The 16,310-nt window shown below is 38.4% G+C and overlaps 1 protein-coding gene across 5 annotated transcripts in view; it reads left to right on the forward strand.

Moving 5' to 3' along the window:
- Window positions 1-16,310, forward strand: part of LOC134537651 (tyrosine-protein phosphatase non-receptor type 11-like) — a 131,241-nt gene that overhangs the window by 11,871 nt on the left and 103,060 nt on the right. Inside the window, exon 1 of one of the 5 annotated variants that reach the window (XM_063378322.1) lies at window positions 6,066-6,146. The exons of the other annotated variants lie outside the window; for them this stretch is intronic. The gene's annotated coding sequence lies outside the window, so the exon portion shown is untranslated. Of the gene's footprint in view, window positions 1-6,065; window positions 6,147-16,310 lie in introns of those variants that run through there. 5 annotated transcript variants of the gene reach the window in all.

Consider the following 16,310-nt stretch of genomic DNA (forward strand, 5'->3'; position numbering starts at 1 on the left):
TTTATTGTATTGTCAGAGGCTCTTTATTTTGTGTGCAAAATTTCAACATATTCGGACGTCTAAAAGTGGGTAAAAATTGAATAGAAAGATTTTATTACATAGTCAATTCACACAATCAGGTAAAGCTAATAAAACATGATAAAAATATTAATTCAATACAAAATTGTTATTTCACAGAGGAAACTACTTGTAACAGTCGGTCGCTATTAACAAGGCATTCCATTAAATTATGTGCTATGCTCAAACAGAGCTAACATTTTTAACATTAATGTTTAAAAAAAAGTTGACAAAAATTTTTGATTCCAAAATGGCGACTTTCAGTTACGTCTCATTAGAAGTAGATAAAGTACGAAAAAATGTATTTCCCAAATACCCATTCCAATTTTTCTTTTATAAAATACGATATTCATTAATATTAAACATTTTTTATTACAACATAAAGTTGTATCTATTTCCTTGTGCTCTATGGTGTATATCTGGCAACAGAGCACACTGAAAACAATAACAGTGTTAATGTCAGAAATGGTGCATTTGAAAAAGAGCGTAAATAAATGCCCATTAAAATGCACATTGCAAGGATGAGACCTGCTATATAATAAGAACAAAAATGACCCAAGGAAAAAAAATTGTTTTCATCTTCCATTCGCATAGTTTAATAAAAGCTTATAAAACTTTGACGAAGTAAACGTTTTTTCATAAAATAATACATTTTTTTTTCTTTTTTCAAAAATAATGAAATCGACTTCAGCGTTCAGGGGAGGCCAGAATTACATTTTTTTTTTATCATCCCTAGAGTTTTTTTTTATTCCTGGTTGGTTATGTGGTTGTGAAGGAAAAAAAAACCAGGGAAAAAAAAAGGGGATGGGGGAGGTACCACCATCGGTAGTTTAGCAGTCTTTCAACTTAAAACTTTGGTGGCCTTTTCATTTCCGGGAGAGGTTTGGAACTTAGGCTCGGAGAAACAATTTTTTTTTTCCTTTTCGTACGCGAAAAGGGTCTCTGTAGTCTGCATTTCCCCCGCTTCTGGAAACTGCCGCTCTCGCCCGTCGGGATGGAAACGAGGTCTTCCCCCTTGACGGGTCGCGCACTTTCCTCCCCCTTCCACCCGTTTCGACATGAATAAATTCATGTTCGCAGCGGAGAATAGCGTCGGCTGCTGGAACGGGAACTCGTCTCTTTCAGAGAGCAAGGGGGTTCACGGTTCGCGTGCGCTGGTAACGCCAAGTATACTTTCGCTGGCGAAGATAAACCTTGCAGTTTGTGTGAACATGCGCTATATATAGTCTCTCTCTCACACACACATACACACACGCTTAGATTGCAGTGCACTGTTGCCAGATTGGTGCTACTCGGCTTGTTAACATTAAAAGTATATTTTGTATACCATCGTTAATCATAATAAGTTTTAATACATATATTTTTTTATTTTTCTAACACCTTAAATTTTGTCTACTGGCAGTATTATTACAGTTTTAGTCATTCTGACAGGAAAAATAATAATTAAATGCTAAACACCAATTATTACACAGGAAAAAAAAACTATTTGCAACATTCAGTCACTATTAATATAAAGGAAATTCCATGAAACTGTGTGCAATGCTGAAAAGACCCAAACTTCTTAAAATAAAATGATATTTACAAAACGGTTGAAAACAAGTTGGCGTATTTCAGTTACATCTTAGAAAAAAAAATGGATATCATCAAATGATACTCACTATGAAATAACACCGGGAAAATGTGTTTCCAAAACTCTTAACTCTACCTTTCAAAATACCGTTTTTTCTCCCCAATAAATTGAACAAATTTTCATTTCACTAACAAAGTTGCATCTGGCAACAGAGCGCACCGAAACAAGGACAGCGCTAATGGCAGAAATTGTGTATTGGAAAGAGAGAGTAAAACTTCCATTTGAATGCACAATGCAATCTAAGAAAGGAGATGCGCTATAGCACACTCCGTGGCTTGAGCTTGTTGTATGGCAGCGCAGCAACAACGGCTGTGCGTATACTCGCGTATACCGGTCAAGTTAAGACATCCAAGGTTGCAAAAATTCGCATAGAGCTGAAATTTCGTACGAACGCCATTATAAATGAGATGTGAAAAATCCCCATCGATCCGACATTTACAAAAAAAAAAAATATATTCTAGGTCAAAGTTCGCAAATGTTTTTTTGCGTGTTTCAGCTAAACCGTAAGTTTTATCATAAAAGTAGGTCTGACTAAAATTGTATATCATGCAATTATCTATAAAAAATGTCTGTACACTTTTTCTCCTAAGAGTCACCGTTTCTGAGTTATAACGATTCAAAAAGTTGAATAGATGTAAAAATATGCATTTATTTTTCCTCTAAAAAATGAACCCACCTTTTTTTTTTACACCTTTTAGTTTTTATGCGTGAGCAGTGAGGGGAGAGGGAGAGAGAAAGAGAGAGAGAGAAAGAAAGAGAGAGAGAGAGAGAGGAGGAGGCATGCGCCTTCCTTCTCCTTTCGTAACCGCCACTAGCTTTGTCACGGCATGAATCTGAAAATTTTACGCTGATGCACGTACATTATGGCTAAACATAGGCGATTTATTGAAAAAAAATCTCCAGTCTAGTCAGGGGCGTATCTGTGCCAGTGAGGCGGGATGATAAGTGCGACGCTCGCTGGTGCTTCTAGCGCTGCGTCGCCTCTACGCTGGTGCGTAAGTCTTCTCGTCGTGCATAGGTTAACTATGAGGTTTGAGCGGAAACCGTACAATCATATGGCGGATAAATTAAGATAAAGGTGTATTGCTAGTCCCCTTGAAGTGCTTTCAAGAATCTGTACCAGGTGTTTCATGTCTTAAGAGTTATTTCTGAAAACACGGGTTTTAGTTAGCCATTTACACTCTTCTAAAAATACAGCCCTCAGCGTATTCTTAAATGATTTTCGGTTAAGATTTGTCAGCAAACACCACTCGCGTGGTGTGTTGTGAAGCTCTGCACACCTTGTGTGTGATCGGGTAGGCGGGACGTCTGACGATGTGGCGGTTGTATGCTAGTCGCGGCGCGGCGCTGTGGCTGGACCGTCCGTCCTTGACCGACTTGTTTGTCGAGTGGGACTGTGGGAATATAAAGTGGTCACTTGGTACTTATGGTTTACGGGGGGGGGGGGGGGGAAAGACCGGACTGCCTACGTCCTCGTGGCATTGGGTTCTGGCCCCGGGGGGCCGAGGAAAAGTGCCGCGATGGAAATGTTATGTATCCCTCTGGCCTTCTCGAATCATGTGTGCCATAAGAGATAAGAGGTAATCTACCATAAGGGAAAAGCACCATAACAATTCTACGATAATTTTTTATACACTCTTCGGAATGAGTACTAGAGTCAGGTGCCGGTTTTTTTAAAGCGAGAATGATTAATAATCTTGATTATCGACTTTTGTAGGAAATAATGTTATTGAATAGATTTTTTTTAAATTTTGTTCTAATTCAATTTGATTTTCCGCAAACATTATTTCATTAGTGAAATAAAAATCAAGTCGCACGCGTGGTAGTCCGGTCAAATTAGACTAAAAAATAGGGGTGAGGTTACAAAAATTCGCACCCAGCTGAAAATTGGTAGTATTGTTCAAAACACCATTATAAATGAAATGTGAAAAGTCCTCATCGATCCGACACCTGGAAAATAATTTAATCGGGGTCAAAGGTCACAAAAACGGGTTTTTCGCGATTTTCAGCAAAACGGTAAGTTTTATCATAAAATTAGCCCAGACAAAAATTGTAGATCAAATAATTATCTATAAAAATGTCTAAATACTTTTTTTCCCTAAAACCCACCGTTTTTGAGTCACGATGAATATTGAAATTTTCGGCGACAGCAAAAGCGTTTCACCCCAACTCTGGCGGGACGTCAGCATGGACGGAAGGAAGCCTTTTTTTAAAAAAGGTTTTCACTTTTGAATACAGTTTAAAAACTAAATACGGAAACAGAACTACCCATCCGCCCTCAGCGTATTCTGAAATGCTTTTAATAAGCATGTCGAGCAGTTTCCAAATCTCGTGGTTTCTTGAGAAGCTCTTGCGCACCGCTTCTGCGCCCGGGTGGGCGGGCTCTCAACGCTCCAGTAAAAAGAAAAGTGGGCGTATGGCTGCCACGCTCGTTGCGAGTGAAACTTCTCGCTCTGATAATCCACTTGAATGATATAACAAAATACCGAGTAATTCACTTGAATGATAAAACCAAATATGGAATAATTCAATTGAATGATAAAACCAAATATAAAAAAAACACGGTTCAGAATTGTAGCAAATATTGCAATATTGTGTCTCACTCGTGAGCATTACACTTTATATATATATATATATATATATATATATAGAGAGAGAGAGAGAGAGAGAGAGAGAGTGTGTGTTTTTCCGAGGAACCTTTTGCAAAAGTACGAAATAATATTCTGTTACCTAGCAGCTCTCCTCTGACGAACCGAAAGGCACTATATTAGAAGACGGAAAGAAGGCCTTTAACAAGCACCAATTAAATTAAATTCGAAAAGAGCGGGATCCGTGAGTCATGCTGATCAGGCGTTTGTGGCACTTACACTAGAATGCAAGAACGCATGACTAAAAAAAAAAAAAGTATTAAATAAACCTTTTAAACAATTCGTTTAGTAAATTAAGCAAGACGCAAAAACGCAACACGTTTATCTGCAAAATTTTAATTTCTTGCATTTCGCTTTTCGTTTCTACCCACCATATTTAAAGTAAAGTGTTTCGAAAACTTCTGAAGATGCAGATTTTTATGTGTCACGATTACATTTTCATTATACGTTGTGTTTTTCTTCCTCTTACAAAACAATCTCACAGTGAAATAAAATGACGCGGCGAGATAAAATTAATAAGAATTTCACTCGTTTTCGAAAGAAAAAAAAATTCACCATGAAAATTTATTGTACAGTTTTACAGTTTCAAGTTGTAAGTTTGGCTATGTTTTGCGACTTTTGTGTTAAATAAACCCCTTTAGTTTTTCTTGATTTTGTTGCGTGCTGTGACTCCGCAAAACATAACACGCAATAACGCAAGAAAGTCAAGGTCTTTTATGAAACACGAAAGTCGCAAGACGTCACCAATCTTACAACTTGAAAATGAAAATGTGTGTGTATATATATATATATACATATATATACATATATATACATACACATATATACATATATACATACACACACATACAGTTTTTGCGTCTTGCGTAGTTTATGAAAGTGTATTTGAAAAAGTCGTTATTAAAATTTTTTTGCGGTTTGCGTTTCTTGCCAAGTTCATAAACACATTTAAAAATTACACTCAATTTACAGAATTTACAACGAAGAGTTCTTCGCGATGATAGCTAACTGAATCTTCGTAGACACTGCGCCGTATTCAAGCAGGGCAAACGCACACGCAGAAGATACAAGAGTCTTAACAAGTTTTTCGAATGTTTTTTTTCCCCCTTGAATACCGAGATAATTCTTGTGGGTTTATGTTCAACAAAGTCAGTGATATTTTTACCAGTAAATTTTCGAAGTTAACGATAGATGTGTGAAGACCCCTGGTTAATTTGTAAACCAGCGTTCTTAGCGAATTAGAGGTGAAGATTTTTTAACAGTGAAGAGTGAAAGGTCGGTCGGACGTGCGCGTTTCGTTACGAGGCAGCCTCGCGGAAACGAGTTTCATAATTTTAATTCAAGCCCGTCGGGTTTTATTCAAAATGACGGTGGGAAGCTCTTTTTTTTTTTCCTGCTCACCCGAGCGTCTCGAGGGACGGAGAGAGGATAAGGGGGGCGGGGGAGTGAGAGGGAGCAAGTCTGGGGGGAACTAGGAACTACGGGGGGTTTTAGTCGGCTGCGGCGTCAGTTGTCTGGCGGCGGTCCGGGTCTTCGGGCGCTGCTCTCTTGTTGTCGATAGAGAGCGTGTAGAGTTTGTGGTGGGGGGGGGGGGGGTGTTGAGGGGGGGCTGTGCCGCGCAAGCTCTCTCTCTCTGTCTGTGTTGTCGGCATCTCATTTCCGGCGGACCGACATCGCGGTCCCAGGACATCTCCCGCGTTTGTGGTCGTCCTCGCGTTCGCGCGAGGTCTGCTGACCGTTCGTTGGCCATGCTCCTCGCGGACTTGGCAAGTACGTCACTTCCGGTCGAAATGCGCTCCTGGACGAATCAGGTGAGTTAGTTGCTTGTGATATTACGTGTGTGTGTATATATGTGTATACACACAGGGACGCAACAACTAAATTTCCAAAGGGGAGGGGGGGGGGCAATATACCTTTTTTTTTTTATAAAGAATCAACGATCCCCCTATTGAAGCAGAGGGTCCGGGGGTCCTCCTCCGGGAATATTTGTATTTCAAGGAGGAAAATGGTGCTATTTAAGCAGTTTTATTATCAAAAAATCGATTACACAGCACTTTCTTTGCCCCCGTTTGCCCCCACTTCAAGGTTTCAGGGGGGGGGGGGGCAAAATACCCTTGCCCCCCCCCCCCCTGTTGTTGCGCCCCTGTATACACATACACACACGCATTACCAAGCTCACGTTTTTTACGTATCACCTGCAGATTAAAAAAAAATGCGTGTATTGTATTTACGTTGGGATTACCGTACTTGTACAAATCCAAGGTGGTCACGAAATTCGTGAGATATTAACGAAACAAAAGTATTGCTCACGAAAGTGACGGATGAGCTCCGAAGTCACGAGCGGCCTTTTTTCTAACGTGTATTTTTTTTTTTTAAATTCTCCCTTCATTTTACAATAGCACATTAAATATAAATACATAGTTTGAGATTGTCCGTCATTAATAGCTCTGAAAAGGTTTCACTTTCCAAATAAAAATCGCCACATACCTGATAATAGTAGGTATTTCGTATTAAGTTTAATTGAATTATTGTATGTAAAAATTTGACCTAATAATACACAAATGTTGTCTGAAAGTTTTGATAAAAGATCTGAAAACGTTCCGAAATGTGTTCACCAGGTATTTGTAGGCAACAGGTAATGTTTACAGCGATGATAGCGTGACAAAAAAAAAAAACCCTATCATTCCCAACAACAAATTGAAATTTTTGAAAGTAAACAACAAGCAAAGTGGTTCTATCCCTCTCCCCTTTTCGAAATGAAATTCTGCGTTTCGCTCCTGGTACTATTCTGGTCCCATCCCAGCATTCCTGTAATAGGCATCCAAGCTTAAGGTGGAGACGTACATATTATGTAAAAGAAGATCAATACAAACAAATAAAACTGAAGTTTGTGCATGTGATTGCCTAATCATTACATATTGCATATTTTTTCCTGTTAACAAATTTATGTATCAAAATCCAATATAACGTTATAAATGTTTGTAAGTAGCCTACGAAATGATTTTACTCAAAACTCTCTGACGTGTTTTAGATAGAGAACCCAGAATTAATTGAGTAGTTATTTATATTGTGATGTCTCAAACCGTTCCGATGATGTGTTGAGAATAATTGACCAAAAATTGATTTTTCGTAAAGCATTAAAACGAATTTGGAGCAAATAGCAAGTTAAAACCTGTGCCCGCAACTTTATTTAGATAGGAAAGATTTACTTACAAGTTGACAACACAGAACTAATTTATTTAGATGGAAAACGTACAACTGCGCGTTGTAATGACTAACGAAAATGTAAAAATTTTTAGAAATGAAAGAAATAACATGATAGAACTGAAACTTCTTTGGCAATCAAAACCTCGACTCGTAAGTGTATCGTAAGGGGTAAAACGGCAAAGAGAGATCGAAAGAGAGAAAGAAGATAATTTTCCAAAAAAAGTGAAGGAACAAAAAAAAGTGCATGCTATTGTTTCTTCAAACAAATCTGCCACTTGGAACATGCCAAATCTCTGAACGATAAATGAAATTATTAACAGATAGCGCTATCTATGCGGGAAATGCAGGGACTGTCTCAACAGCACTCTCTGCGCTGCTGGTTGAATAAGGAGGAACGCGAACGCGCTGGTAGCAAATATAAAATTCAAGGCATTCATAGCTGACTGTATAGGGTACCTATATCTATTTTCTAAAACAAGTGCATGCGCATACTCTTTGTCTTATTATTTCTTTCTATCTATCCATTCTATTTTTTTTTGGGGTGGGGGACGAATCATCGCACATAGAGAAGAACGAAAACTAGCCCAGCAACGCATGTAGCATAGTGCTTTCTTACATATCCTTGACCAAGTACTTATTCTCTCCTTTTCGCGTCAGAGACGTTTCACAACGTTTCACGAACACGTTGCATTACAATTTGGCCTTGAAATTCTACTCTCATCGCGCTCAAAGAAGTTTCAAAAATGTGTTTCTGTAGCGTTAGGAGGAGGTACGGCACAGTAAGAATTTCCCGAAAATAAAGGATTGGCCTTGGAATATTTACGAATTCATGGTCTCAAATACTGACATCTAATAGTTTCATACGACTTTTGATGGGGAAAAAAGTTAAACACACGAATTGAATATTTAAGTAATATCCTTAAAAATAAATCAAAATAATACAATTCGGCCCGAGAGAGACTATATAACCCACGAAGACAAGCGAGGTAGCTTTTGGTGACCTCGCTGTGATCTCTCTCGGCGACTAGAGTCTGTATGTCTCACGTTTAGATTGCAGTACAGAGCAAATGGCGACCGATTTGACAGATTGATACTACCCGGTATTTCGTATATCATCTTTAATTATAGTATATTTAATTATAGTAAGTTCTAATTTTTTTAAAAGATTTTATTATGTGCTGATTGTTTAAGACTACAAATTAGTGTCTGTTGGCAGTATTATTTCACAGGAGACACTTTTTGTAGCAGTCGGTTATTATAATAAGGCATTCCATAAAATTATGTTCTGCGCTCAAAAAAAATAAATTGTGTAAAAACAGTTTAAACCAGTATGACGTCTTTCAATTACGACACTGAAATAAATAGAATATTATCAGATGATACTCTTGATACAACAGGAAAATTTATGTCCATAATCTGATTCCAAATTTTACTTTAAAAATTAAAAGTTTCTGATACATAAAAAAAATATCATACTAAAAAGTTGGGCCTAAACGTTTGAGCTTTATGGTGTATATCTAGCAACAGTGAACGCCAAAACAAGGACAGCGCTAATGGCAGAAATCGTGCGTTGAAACGAGAGAGTAAAGGAACATTTAAATACACTCTGCAAACTGAGGATGAGACGCGCTTGTAGCAACGGCGCGGCGGTCCGATGTTGCGCAATTGGACGTAAAGGTTGGGTCATTCAGAAGGACGAGAGGTCAATCAGTGACCTTGACTCGTGTCTTTGACCGCTCATCAAACAGACGCAACGCTTCTCTTTCTAAATCCCTTTTTTTAAAAATGTTTGTTTAAATTTAATTAGGACGATTTCGTCGTTGGCACCATGTTCGAAGATTTACGAAAAAACTTCTAACAGTATTGTTTTTTTCTTTCAAATTAAAATGTTTTATGTAGCCTTGAAAAATTGTGCTGAATACGTTATTAAAATAGTTTTCTTGAGCTGTAAATATCTGATAGATGTATTCTTAAATGATATAAATTATTTTTTAAAAAAAGTGTCTTTGGTATACTCTGAGGCATATCTAGAAAATTTATTAGGAGGTAATTTATCTAGCAAGATGGCGTAACAGTATAAACAAGTAACCAGTATTAGAGAGTATCCCGGTTCCAACCCATGGCCGGACACTTTAACAACGTCAAACTACTTACTTCCCAAACTTATTTGGCCATTCAGGACGAGTTTGTTTCCGCACTGTATGGCTGTGATTGGTGTGCTGACAGTAGACATGTATCTGAAATAAAAGCCCATACAACCACAGTGCTACATTGTTTTACCTCACAGTTGGCCTGAAAGTATTTTCGCGGAAACTACAGGGCCATTCTCGTGAGCCAGTGAAAATGCAATTCTGAAACCGGAATTACAAAAGCCCGCTGTGTCCGTCCGTCGCCCGCCCGTCCGTAGCCCGCCCGTCCGTCGCCCGCCTGTCCGTCGCCCGCCTGTCCGTCGCCCGCCCGTCCGTCGCCCGCCCGTCCGTCGCCCGCCCATCCTTAGCCCGTCCGTCCGTTGCCCGCCCGTCCGTTATCCGTTCGTCCGTCAGCCGCCGAGCTATTTACAACACCCCGTTCTTCCGTCATAATATTTTCCCTTATACATGCTGCAAACTGTTGAGGAAACTTAAATTTTGAGGAAAACTAATCTTGATTAACTATATTAATTCCACAATCATGTAAGCTATGCATTCAATTAGTATTTTCCACTCTTGTTATTATTTCAGTAGTTTCAGTTACCATACGTAATTAATCACTCATCTGTGGATCGGACGATTTTTGTTTCAAAACAAAAAAAAATTAATACGTGTTCAAACATAATTTAAAAAAATATAATTTTGTAAGCATATAAAGAATTAAACGTCTAACATGATAAAAATTTTAATCGCAAAACCCTTGCAAACTTCATCCGTCCGTCCGTCAAAAGTATGAAGTTACCAGGCGTTTGAAGGGCCGGACGGATGGTCACGTGATCGACGGACGTATGATGGACTGTTGTAACTAACGTGCAGTGGTACACAACGCGAGTCCCAGATGTCACCAGTCGTCGGGCAACGAGGCATTCTGGCGTCACCGTGAGCCGTCCTCTGGAAAAGAGACGTGCCAGCGCGGCCCGTTTGCGCGCCCCAGCGCTCGCGTACTCAACATGTCAAGACTGGATCGTCAGCTATAGCCCGTCCCACTCTTAGATTGCAGTACACGGCTTATGGAGCGCGCTGTTGCCAAATCTCTAACACATTACGAATTTCAGGAGATGCGTGTCTTTGTAATTTGGATAGAACAAGAAGCATTTTAAGAAATCATATCGTAATTTATAATATTTTATACTATTACACATATAAATTTGTAATAATGCCACTTTTATGTAAATTTCAAATAAAAACTACCTATTGTAGACGAAATTTTCTTATAGTTTTCTTTTCTGTTCTAAAAATCCCATATATATATACCTATATAATTATATATATATATATCACATTTTCATGGGCCCGATAAATGCCGTATTTTTGGACAAGTCATGTCCAAAATGATAAATAAAATACGGTAATGGAAATTCTCGGTCGAGTAAGTTATGGGAAAAATCCGAACAATTGGTTCGAAATGGGGAAGATTTTTTGAAAAACAGAAAAATCGCAACAACTCCCATAATATGAATAATATCGAATCCGTTTTAACGTATGATAACTCGGATTACCTAATGCCGAAAAATGTTTTCTAAATACATTTTTGATACGACCAGCCATAACTGCATGGGTTCGAAAAAAATTTTCACCGGACAAAAAACGTAACTGCCTTAGTAGACACATTATCAAATCTGTTTAAATTGTTTGTAATAATATCATAATTATTTTCCAAAACTTTGTCTAAAACAATGTTTGATAAGATGCTTGGTTAGAAGGATAGAAAAATAATTCAAAATTTTGTACCATGATCGCTATTAAATTCCTTCGTATTTATTTCATACATTTTAAATATTATGTTCAAGAATCGATTATAATATTTTTTGTTGACTAAGGAAGCCATGTATTTGAAATTGCTTGTAGGACAGAACCCCACTTATCTAAACACACGGCCCTGATTCCTCTTACGACGGCAGCGCGCGCTCTTGTACTGATAAGACACATCTTTAACAGCTATTTCCACGGAAACTGTAGAAGCAATTGAGATGGCGCTGCTTTTAAAAACTAATTCAATTGATTGTGAACATTTTTCTCGCTTTCGTCCCCCATCTATCTTTAATAGAAAAATTTTTTTCCGCGGGTCAACTTTTTGATGTGTCAGTTTGTGAGAAAATGCATTTCAATATATTAAAAAAATTATTTAAGTGAAACCTGTACGGTTTTTGTCTTAACATTTGTTCGGTGGCGTCCTAAGGCATTAATTTACTAATAAAAAAAATCTGAATGAAATACACATGTAGGGTTTTTTTTTTATGTGAAACATATCGGAATACTTCAAAACAGTTCGCAGCGAATAAGTTATGTTTTTTAATTTTTTCGGACACTTAAAATATTGTTAAGTATTCAAAATAAGCATTGCCTGATGCGTATGTTGATTCTATACAATATGAAAAAAAGCTTGGTCCAAAAATTAAAATTTTAAATTTCGTTTGATATTTGGTAACAACGCACGAAGAAACAAGGACAGTGCTAACGGCAATCGGCGTGTGTTAGAGAGAGAGAGAGAGAATGCGCCCATTTACTTCCATACTGCAATCTAAGAGTGGGATGCTCTATAGTAGTAGTCTCACGGTGGTCCGGGACCACCTCTCCCCCCCGCCCCCCCCAACACAAGTGGCAGACGGCGGGACGCGTTGTTTGGCACTGTCGTGATAACATGGCTAGCTGGACGGTTTACACTGGTGTGGGGAGGAGGTGAAAAAAAAAACATTTCTCAATCAAGACGGACTCGATAGATTACGCCCTCCAGCGAGATGAGCTCCACACCACTCTTACACCTGATAACATCATGTGGCAGCTGGTTAGCTGTTCAAATTGTGCTATTATTTGCTCCAGGCTGTGCTGAAATAACAGTGCCGGGAACGTACACACACACAAAAAAAAATTTCTGTAATTTTCCAATCATTTCTTTGGAAAGCAGCAGCCAAGAAATTGTTTGTAAAACTGCAAGAAAGATCATGTTACTTTCTCTAGCATTTTTTTGGGAATAAAACGGGAAATATTCCCTCAAAGTGGAAAGTTTGAAGAAGTTTGACAAAGAAGTTTCCTGCTGTCTTTAATCAAGAGCATTATCTGATAATACTGAATACTCCATCTTGGTTTTATCTGTTTTTACAAAAAAAAAATACATTTAATATTTCGATTTTTTTGAGCATATTATATAATAACTTAGCAGTTCACGTGACTTGTGCAAAAACAAGACGAACCACTAATATCGCCTTTTTTCCTGAAATCTGCACAGCCGTGTGTGAGTGACTGGTATTAATGTAATGCTATCTCCTGTTATCTTACACTGTCAACGCATGACTTTTAACCATTAATTACATACCAGCAGGTATATGCGTATGCTTAATTTCGAGTTACATATTAATTAATTACCTGTTCAACTTTTAGCTTTGAACATGTACATTTAATTACATTTACAACATTTATTTAGCATACCTACTTTAGCATCAAATCTGTTTTAGTTATGCTTTATGTATTAAAAATTATGCAATGTAGTGGTAAAAATATCATGCAATGTGATTAAGGCTATTGCCTTAACTTCGCGACCAATAGAGACGGAAAATAAATAAAACTGGGAGATGTTCTACTTCTTGATCTTGATCGCACGAGGTCGCATCGTGGGAGGTAAAAAAAGCCCGTGGAAGTTCTCACCAGAGATTGGAATCTCGCGTGTTTAATTCAGCTTGCGTCTCGCGTCGTGTGAAAGTTTCTCGAATAAAGATTTGTAATGGCCTTGAAGTGCAAATGTGCGCCTAGTCTTTTCTTTCAGCGGCCTCTTTTCTTGCACCTGCCCCGCCGTGGGTGTAGATTTCAACGGGCGAACTTAACGAGGGTCCGGAAAAGAATTGATATTCAGCTCAAAGCATTAGGGGAAGGGTATTTTTCGGAACTTAACTAATGTCATGAGAATGAGTAGTTCTTTTTCCGTATTTCTTTTTGAACTTTTTTTTTTTTTTTTTTTTTTTTTTTTAATAGAAGAGTAAACATGGCTAAAAACGCATGTTTTTCAGAGTAATATTTTAGGTTCAAAACACAGATTTGTGAAAGCACTCAAGGGAACTTGTTTTACACCTTTATCTTCATTCCTCCGCCATGTGTAATTTTATAGTCACCGCTCATTTCGTATAGTTGGCCCTATGCACGACGAGAATGCTGCGCGCCAGTTCAGAGCCTTGTGCTTGGAGGCGATACCGCGCTAGAAGCACCAGCGAGCGTCGCACTTATCATCCCGCCTCATTTACGGCAAATACACACCTGACTAGGCGGGATATGCTGTTGTGTTGACGGGAATGACTTGTAAAGAGCCAATTATAAGATGTTCGTCTTTAATGCAAAGCGTGTGAAAACATTGCGTTGCACCTCTCGTCAACTGCATTTAATTTTTTTCTCACTCTCTCTCGCTCTCTCTCTTCCTCACACGTTCTTCACTCGGTTCGTTTGTATTCCGCTCCCGTCGTGACGTGGGGGTCTGGACAGGCGACGCCGCCGAAGGGCGTAGTGCGCGGGCGACTCTTGGGAATGCGGGGCTCGTTGTTGAGTTGTTGAGTCATGCGGGTGTTTGTCACGCGCGTCGCGACGCCGAGCACTGACGTCATCGACCAGCCTCGTAAATGGAGTTCTGTCCGTCCTCACGGCTATAGTCCGTCTCACGCTTGGATAGCAGTATTTATTTATTTACTATCGCCTTTGTTGTTTGTGAAGTACCTTTTATTTTTCTATAATTAAGAGTGCATGTTAATCAAAATAATTCGTTTTCCAATCAGTAGAGACCTGTAAAATTCGGGGAGTCATTTCGCGATAGGATATAGTCCAAATACTTTTGACATTGTTTTGATTCAGTGATTGGGCCACAGTTTATCTGAAGGACTCTGGGCCAATGAAAAATCCTTAACAGAAGAATTAGCGAATCACGACCATTCCAGTCAACAGGTGTTACGAGTCGGTAACCAATCAGCAGATGTAATTTGCACGAGTGCGTAGAGGATCACGGAGTCTATCCTTCAGGGATTTGAAATCGCGAATTTTACAGGTCTCTACCAATCAGGTAAGTGTGCCTGCTCCCGTTAAACTTGATTGTCGGTACAAACATATGTCTCATTACATTTTAAGTACATTAAAATAAACACTGAATAAAATTTTGAGGTTAAACAACCTAAAATTAAATTCCAAAAATTCACGTACCGCATTGTTAACATGATAAGGCTTGGGCATTGCCTTCCTAAGTAGGCGCTAACAACATTTCTGAGTTATAAAATAATGTTATTAATATACGAGATATATTTCTGTTCTAATAATAGTTAAAAAAATTGCTTTTATTATAAAAATTATTTAACATGTTAACGTAATTCCTTACTCTGTTGTTTACTAAATGCGTGTCTGACATGATTGTTTGCCACTAGCGCATCCTAGCAGGTGCGAGGTAAACTAGCTTGAAAGCTTCTGGATTTTCTCTCCAGAGATGCTGCTGGCATGCGGGATGGCATAAAATAAAAGTTGGCTGAACACACGGGCGTCGTGGGAGATAAGTACGCAATGAAGGAAGAAAATAGCTAAGGAAAAGGCAAAATATTGTTTATTGATTCATCAAATTATTAATTTGTTGCATTGTATTTAATGCTAATCAAGTTTCATTGCCATTTTGAGCGCACGGAAATTTAAAAAAAATCGAACATATGACCTCGCTACTTCAAATCATACCGTAATTTATTGGGGGTCTTACTTCAAAAACCGTGCTAATTGAACAGCGTTACTTCGATGGGTGGATCTACTGTATATTAATATTCATATTGTCATTCCCATTATAACTATACTGACGTTCGAATATCCAGTTAAATCGCTTATCCAGCATGGTTGAGTCCCAAAATGAACCTGCAGTTGGATTAGGCTTGGGGGCACACTTTGCCAAGTAGCATTCATTATGTTTAAGAACCCTGACTCGGAAGTGTTACTGGATGACGTTAGTCTGTAGTGTAGGACTGGACTTGCATTCCAGAGGACCTTAGGTTGAATCCTGGTCCGGCCACCCTGATTGATGATATTTATGTTTTCCCGACAACCCTCCAGGCAAATCCTGGGACCGTTCCGTACAATATGCTATGACCGATTACTTCCCAATATTCCTGGTATGCATCGCGTGTGTTACCCTCGCTGTCGACGAGACAAATAACGTATAGAATATTAGTATTGTTAGAAGATATTCTCGGTGAAATAATAAATGACTATATTTGCTTTACATTTTGTTGATCCTATCCTAATTTATAAGTATATGTTTATTTAAATTTCTCATCTAGCAAAAGTAAGGAATGTACGGGCAAGCTTGGTTAAAGCAACTTTATGTAGCCACTCTACTCAAATTTTATTAGGGGGGTAATTTTCACTGAAAATACAGTGCTAGTTGCAGTGATAATTTAAACTTTTTTTTTGCATGCGCTAGTTAGAAAATAAGATCGTCAGAACGACTGACATAGCTACAATGCTGGACGCATTAAGTTAAAAACATTCAAAATAGTTTTGCTGCATAGAATAGAAAAAAATGTTAAATTTAACTTTTTGAATATTGTAGAACATATAGGATGTCATGTGGGCTAC

The sequence above is a fragment of the Bacillus rossius genome, chromosome 12 (genome assembly GCF_032445375.1).
Source record: "Bacillus rossius redtenbacheri isolate Brsri chromosome 12, Brsri_v3, whole genome shotgun sequence".
NCBI classification, from domain to species: domain Eukaryota; kingdom Metazoa; phylum Arthropoda; class Insecta; order Phasmatodea; family Bacillidae; genus Bacillus; species Bacillus rossius.